Genomic DNA, 7,313 nt, shown 5'->3' with positions numbered 1-7,313 from the left:
GAGGACCTGTTTTGTTCTACCTGGCTGAGAAAGTCTTTAAATTTGCTTTAAGATCCATCTGGAAATAATAAGTGAGATAAATAAGCCAGTTCAATTTACTTAAGGTAATCATATATGAAAGTCACTCACCGGTTCAACAATATCTATTGAATATATTTTATGTTCCTAGGCTCTGGGGATGGATACACTGTTGAACCAAAGAGACAAAAATTCTTCCCTCATGGAGCTTCTCATCTTGTACAGAAGATGTTAAGATCGAGAACACTGCGGAAGTAATGAGCAAACCTGCTACTAAGCCTTGGTTGATATTCCCAAGTTAAATTTTGATTTATTTAGTCAATAGTACCTCAGCCTGGATTATATGTTATCTTGGTTGTTAATGAATTCAGTTTTTCTTGTTAAGCAATTATCTTTCACTATCCGCGTTTTCATCTGCTAAGACTTGTGAAGATGTATACACTAGACCCAAATAAATGGACATTTAGTTTTAGGGACTATGGTAGAAACAGAGTATTATTTTGCATGTCATTTTTTTTAAAGATTTTACTTATTTATTCATGAGAGAGAGAGAGAGAGAGACAGAGACACAGGCAGAGGGAGAAGCAGGCTCCATGCAGGGAGCCCGACATGGGACTCAATCCTGGGTCTCCAGGATCACACCCCAGGCTGCAGGCAGGCGCTAAACCCTAAATCACTGAGCCACCCAGGATCCCCTTATTTTGCATGTTTGCTAAAAGTGAAATTGCTCTTCATTTGGGATAGACAGCCAGTAATTTTTTTCCTGTGCCATAATATTTGCTTTTCCTTACAGTCCTCCTCAAGTCTCCCCAGCAACGAGATGACAGGCTCCCCAGTTATCATTAGAAAAATGAAAATGCTTTTTAAAAAAGATTGGGAAAAAGTCTAGCTATTTTTCAGACTGATTTATTGTCTTACAGCAAGGTTTTGCCATAATGGTACTAACATGCTACAGCTTGAGAGGAACCTAAAAAAAAAAAACAAAAAAAAAAACCCAACTATTTTACTAGTTAAAATGACAGAATGCAAAATCATAAAATGTCAGGGGAAAAATTCAGGCAATTTAAATTTCCTGGCAATGGGTCTATAATTTATTTGAAGGATCAGAGTATTCTGAGCTATGAGCAAATGCATTTTGCGGAGGAAACAATGACACTTGAAGTTTCCCTGCTCGATTTCAGTGCTCAAATTACATTGTTATGTTTTTATAAAGAATGGTTGCTTTTGATCTTCACATAGGCTAGTACCTAGAAGGAGCCCTGTCTGTGAGGTCTTTGAATTTTTCTTTTCTTTTCTTTTTTTTTATCCTCAAAAAGCTTCAGTGAATTTTCCTTCCTTGGGAGAAATTCTATCAGCCATTTTACCCTCTAAATTCTTGTTGGCATTTACCTACAGTGTTTAATTCTTTAGAATTAATTTGATTTTTTTTATTGAGCTATAATTGACATAACATTATGTTAGTCTGAGGTGTACGATGCAATAGTTTAGTATTTGTGTATATTGCAAAGTGATCGCTAGTTGACGGTTCAGTTAACATCTATCTATCCTCGTACATAGTTACAAACCATTTTATTTTTTTCTTCTGATGAGAATGTTCAAGGTTCACTCTCCTAACCACTTTCTATCTACAGCTTCTTAAATATTTAGCGTAGAAGTAGTGTTTATTGTCCTGGAGGCTGAAAATGCCATAGTAATATCTTTTATAATACTGAATATGAATTTCAAGTAATCCTTTATTAAGCATTTATTTTCAAACCACTCTTTAAATACATTAAAAAAGGTTTCTTTTGCATGAAACTATGTAAGATATACTAATTCAGTGTTGACTGCACATAAAAATTTTACTTATGTATTTATTTTAAAGAGAGAGACAGAGAGAGTGCAAAGAGGAGGAGGAGGGGTCGGCGGAGAGGGAGAGAGAGGATCTCCAGCAGACTCCCAGCTGAGCAAGGAGCCCGACCTGGGGCTTGATCCCAAGACCCTGAGCCTGGAGCTGAAATCGAGAATTAGTCGCTCAACAGACTGAGCCACCCAGGCTCAGTGTTTACTGGATCCAGTGTTTACTGCATATAAAGCACTATTCTAAACTAAGAGGTAAATGTTCAAGAAATAAGACAATACTTGTTTTTGGAGACAAGAGAAAGAGCTCACAGATTAAATGCTCACACATGTGAAAGAAGGTACATGAGGCAAGAGACTGGGCCCTGAAGCTAGCCTGACCGGTTGACACCCTGGCTTTAATGTTGCTACTGTGTAATCTCACGCAAGTTAACTTTTCTCCGCCTCAGTTTCATCATCTGTGAAATGGGATCGATAATAATTAAAATAATTATAATTAATATACTATATTATATGTATTACTATTATGATTATATGTAATTAATAATTAATTAATGACCTACCTTCTTGGGCTGCTGTGAGGGTAAATGAATTGACATACATGCAGAGCATTGAGAACACTTTTTTAAAAATGACTTTTTTTTTTTAAAGATTTTACTTATTTATTTGACAGAGAGAGAGAGACAACAAGCAGCGGGGTGGGAGAGGGAGAGAGAGAGAAACAGACTCTCCGCTGAGCAGGAAGCCCGATGGGCTTGATCCTGAGACCCTGAGACCCTGAGATCAGGACCTGAGCAGAAAGCAACAGCTGGACACCCAGCGGCCGAGCCAGCGGGGTGCCCCGAGAACACTTCTGAAGGCAGAGTGAGGTCTCTAAGACTGCTCTTACTGTCGTGGGCCCGGTGCTTTCCAGGTGCATCACTCCTGTGACCCAGGGATCCACCGTGGAGCCGGAGAGGCCAAGCGTCCATCAGAGAACAACTAGAAGGGTCGTCGCCCTGGAATAAGTGAGTAGGTACGGAGAGGATGCGGCCGCAGGATGTTGCTGTGGAGGAGAAGACGGGATCCACCTCGAGCAGATGGTCGGGAACAGGTAAGTAGAGTGGGTGCACACTAAGTGTTTGGGTAGGTAGACGGGGAGAGAAAAGATGGCAAAAGCAAAGACTCTTAGGATTTTTAGAACTGGGGTCCTTGACACATTCAAGCTGATGTAAAATAGCTCAGGACAGACAGCATGAGCCTTCTGGTTAAGATTCTAAAGCAGGCTGCGGATCGGGCCAGCGAGAACGTGTGCAATGGTGACTTCGGGCTCATGATTTCTTCAGCTGCACCAAAATGAAGTAGAAGCAGGTCCGGTGGTCCTTTTGTTTATTTCCCCTAAAGTTGAATTAAAAAAAAACCCAGCTCTTTTCTTTTTAAAGGGCTCAAGTTATAAACAACTAAGATAAAACCACAAACCCTACATATTTAGTGGTTATTCTCTTCCAGGGACACACACAACTGCTTGTATAGCTACATTTTCCCACATGGATGACACCATTTTTCAAAATTTTTAATTTAAATAATTGCATGTTTTCAGGCAGGTAAGGTACACTTCTTATATCCTTTTTACTTCTATAATTTGGTAGTTTATGTTTTTCATCCTAAAATAATAATAGCGGTCTTTCTGCATCTTCATATATTGTACTTGCTTTCAATAGACTGACAGAAAAGTAAAAAAAAAAAAATGCTTTCATAGTTGGTGAATTTATTATCCATTCTCAACAGTTACTAGAACTGTAATCTGCTTCTCTTAAATTCAAAAGTTGTTGATTGATTGACTTTGAGAAGAATGGCCAGAAAGGTAAAGGTATTTAAAAACCTCATGGTATGTCTTCAGGAGTTTGGATTTTGAGATTTATGAAAACTAGGTTAACGGTGTTTTTGAAAAAGAAGCAGAACTCTGCTCTAGAAACACTTGGTTTTCTAATAGCTTCTTGGTTCATTTTCTCAGCGCTTATTAGGATGAGTTCAACAGTTTCTAATATTTTCTTTTCTGAATTTGCTGAAAAACAGCAAGAGCGCCTTAGGTGTCCTCACTATACTAAGGTCCTTCTAGAGGAAGAAGTGTTCCCATATAACTAAGTTCTCTATATTTTCTTTGGGGCAGGAGCTCCAAAATCTTCCTAAGAGCAGCTCCCTCAGTTGTCCTATCAGCACATACTTGTCTCCCAAGCCCACTTTTTAAGAAAACTTGGCCTTATTCAAAGATACAGAGGTGATAGGGTTCCCCGTTCGTCCAAACCATTTGCTTGCGTTTTGTAGTTGTGAACCTGCCATTTGAATTTGTTATTTTTTTTGGAAAGCTGGACCAGAAAGGTCAGAGGCTACCTTATTGCCAAACTGCTGTAAGTAACCTGTCTGGAATCTGAAATCAAGCGGGTAAAGTGGAAAAGTGAGTCTAAATGTGTCATCGGGTGGCAGGTCCATACACTGCCCAGAAGGCGGGGTTCATCCTGCCCAGGTCGGTGAGCTCTGAATGCCGGTGAGGGAGACCACGGAGTCACGCTGCCTGGGTTCGAGTCCCATCTCTGCCACCGTCCCAGCGCCAAGTGCTCGGCAACGACTGCTCCAGAGACAATCTCTCAATATTCCATGTCTCCTGATTCTGGGCACTGACAAGGTTCAGTTGGGTTTTCTCTCCAGGTCTCTAGTGCACTGTGGTCTGCCAGCGACTGGGCCTGGAGTCATCTTCAAGGCTCACTAAGTCATGTATCTGGCTGTAGGCTGGGGGGCCAGCCGGCACCACCTGCAGGAGCACCTACCCTGAGCTTCCTCCGCGCGTGGGTTGGGGTCCCAGGGTGAGCGGGTTCCAAGAGAGAGAGCCAGGTGGAAGCTGTAGCTCCTTTTAGGGCCTAGAGTCACACGCCGTACAGCATCACTTCTGCGGCGTTCTCCTCATTGGGAGCAAGTCACTGGGTTCAGCCACGCTCAGGAGGAAGGCAGCTGGACTCCGCTCTTTAATGGGAGGAGTGGCCGAGAGTTTGTGGACGTGTCTTCAAACCACCGTTGCCACTGATTAGCTGGGACCTCTGGTTTCCCCTTTCCTTGTCTGCAGAATAAGAACGAAGAAAGACCCCCCCCCCCCCTCGGGTTTCTGTGAAGACTAAACAAGAACGGCGCAACACCTGGTACCCAACGTGCCTTAGCTCACACCTATCATGTCTTCTGTCCATCTGAACGGGTGTGGGTGGGTCGCCAATGATGATACAGTTCCAAGCACGGGGGGTCTGGGCAATTGCCACCTTTCCGAGCCCCACTGGTGACATTTGACAAATCCCAGTGCCTGTGGTTCTCAGGCCTCTGGGAACAGAGTTCCTATATATGGTATGAATTCTTTGGTTCACCTCATTTTAGTGACAGTTTCCAGATATAGGTCAGTCCATTTAAACCTGGCCCCATTTATGGCAATTTATTCCATTATAGGATAAAGTAGTTAGGAACATGAGTAATAATTACTGTGCCTGCACTGCTTTTAACACCTTAGCTGAGTAATCCTCATGTCACCCAGTGAGTAAGGTTGGAGGAGCACCCTTCCCTCCTCCCAGATGAGGAAACCGGGGCTCGGGGTCAAGCTGCTTGTTCTAAATCCCACAGAGAGGCAAGAGGTGAGCTGGGGTGAGGAGCCGGGGTCCCGACCCTCCCGCCTCTGCCACGAGCCTGGACAACCTCCCGACTCACAGCCCATCACTGGTCCTTCCCCACCGGCCACTGATGCGCTATTCTCAGATGCACGGGGGTATTTGAAATCTCTTTCAAATTATTTTCTGTTTTCTGCAGCAGAGAATTGGCCAGTGCCTACTTGGCATGATGTGAGATGTTGAAAGTCTCGTAGGGAAAAGTATACTTGGCTGCTCCGCTCGCGTCTTTTCTTTTTCCGATGAAACCACGTTGTTGGGGAGCCCGAGTTTTTGACCTAGGGCAAAAGGAACAGTCGGGAGGCCCGCAGGAGGGGAGCTGTTCCCGCCCCCCTGCTCTCCCCCCACCCCTACCCCCTGCTCCCCTCCTCCCGCATCACCCCCCTGCCCCCCCTCATGCCCCCGCCCCCTTGCTCCCCGCCCCCCCGCGCCTCCCCTGCTCCCCTACCCCATCACCCCTGCTCCCCTCCCTGCTCCCTTCCACCCCCCTGCTCCCCCACCCCATCATCCCTGCTCCCCCCCCTGCATACCCCCCTTCCCCCCTCATGCCCCCGCCCCCTTTGCTCCCCCCAGCCTCCCCTGCTCCCCTGCCCCATCACCTCTGCTCACCCCCCCCCCGCTCCCCCCGTCATCCCCCCGCCCTCCATTCCCCCGCCCCCCTGCTCCCTCTACCCTGTTACCCTTTGCTTCCCCCTACACCCCCGCCCCCTGCTCCCCCATCATCCCCTGCTCCCTCCTGCTCCCCTGCCCACGCCCCCTGCCCCCTCTGCTCCTTTCCGCCCCCTGCTCCTCCCTACCCCCCTGCTCCCCCCCTTAGACCCCCGCTCCCTCCACCGCTGCCCCCTGCCCCCCTGCTCCCTCCCCGCCCGTCACCCCCTGCCCCCCCTGCTCCCCCCTGCCCCTCTGCTCTCCCTGCTCCCCCTACACCCCTGCTCCCATGCTCCCCCCCACACCCCCCGCTCCCCCCTGCTCCCCCTGCCCCCGTCTCCCATGCCGCCCGCCCCCCTGCTCCCCCCGCCCCGCCCCCCCGGCACCCCCCAGCACCCCCCAGCACCTGGAGCCGCAGCCCGTGGCCGGGCGGCAGGTGGGAGGCAGGCCGCGCCCCCGCACCCCGACGTGCGCGCCCTGGGTCCCGGGCGGGGCTCCCGGCGCTCGGTCGCGGGGGGGCGCTGTGCGGCCGGCGGGGCGCGGGCGGGCGCGGGCGGGGGCGGGCGGGGGCGGCGGGCGCGGCGGGGCGAATCCCAGGCGGCGAGGTCGGCGCCCCCGCCCCTCGGCCCACCCCTCGCCCCGGACAGGGGAGGGGCCGCCGCCGCCGCCGCCCCGCTCGCCGCGCCCCGGGCTCCGCGCACTCGGGCTCTCGGGACCCGCAGGGCGGCGGGCGGCCGGGTCGGAGCGGCGGCCGCGGGAGCCGGGAGCGGGGAGCCCGCAGGAGCCGGGGAGCCCCCAGGAGCCGGAGAGCGGGGAGCCCGCGGGAGCCGGGAGCGGGGAGCCCGCAGGCCGGGCCCGGAGCGCGACGACCGCCGCCAGGTAGCGCGAGCGCCTTCCCCGCGGCGGCCCGGGCGGGGGGGGGGGGGGGGGGGGGCTTTGTGCGCGGGGCGGGGGCGCGGGCGCGGGGTCTGAGGCGCTGCCCCCCGCCGGCCCGGGTGGTGTCGTGGTCCCCAGCTCGCGCTGACCTCGGCCCCCTGCCCCCCTGCCTCGGGGCGGGCGCGGGGAGAACAATGGGGCGTCCCGGCAGCGGGCTTCAGGCGCGGCGTGCCCCGGCGGCGGCCGCGCGGGGCC

General features: G+C 50.7%; 1 protein-coding gene and 1 long non-coding RNA gene across 5 annotated transcripts in view; one reads left to right on the top strand and one right to left on the bottom strand.

Moving 5' to 3' along the window:
• Positions 1–2,493: 2,493 nt before the first annotated feature.
• Positions 2,494–6,681, bottom strand: LOC140595948 (uncharacterized). Its single transcript, XR_011997946.1, has 2 exons — positions 6,589–6,681; positions 2,494–5,812 (listed from the first exon to the last, which is right to left on the bottom strand). It is a non-coding gene; the product is annotated as an uncharacterized lncRNA (long non-coding RNA).
• A 142-nt stretch (positions 6,682–6,823) lies between these two features.
• MYO1B (myosin IB) overlaps positions 6,824–7,313 on the top strand; it is a 173,304-nt gene continuing 172,814 nt past the window's right edge. For 2 of the 4 annotated variants that reach the window (XM_072742207.1, XM_072742205.1), the window contains exon 1: positions 6,844–7,061. The gene's annotated coding sequence lies outside the window, so the exon portion shown is untranslated. Of the gene's footprint in view, positions 7,062–7,313 lie in introns of all 4 variants that reach the window. The other 2 variants (XM_072742206.1, XM_072742208.1) reach the window with 2 other exon arrangements.

Source organism: Vulpes vulpes, chromosome 16, assembly GCF_048418805.1.
Source record: "Vulpes vulpes isolate BD-2025 chromosome 16, VulVul3, whole genome shotgun sequence".
In the NCBI taxonomy this organism is placed as follows: domain Eukaryota; kingdom Metazoa; phylum Chordata; class Mammalia; order Carnivora; family Canidae; genus Vulpes; species Vulpes vulpes.
This window is presented reverse-complemented; position numbering and strand designations above follow the sequence as displayed.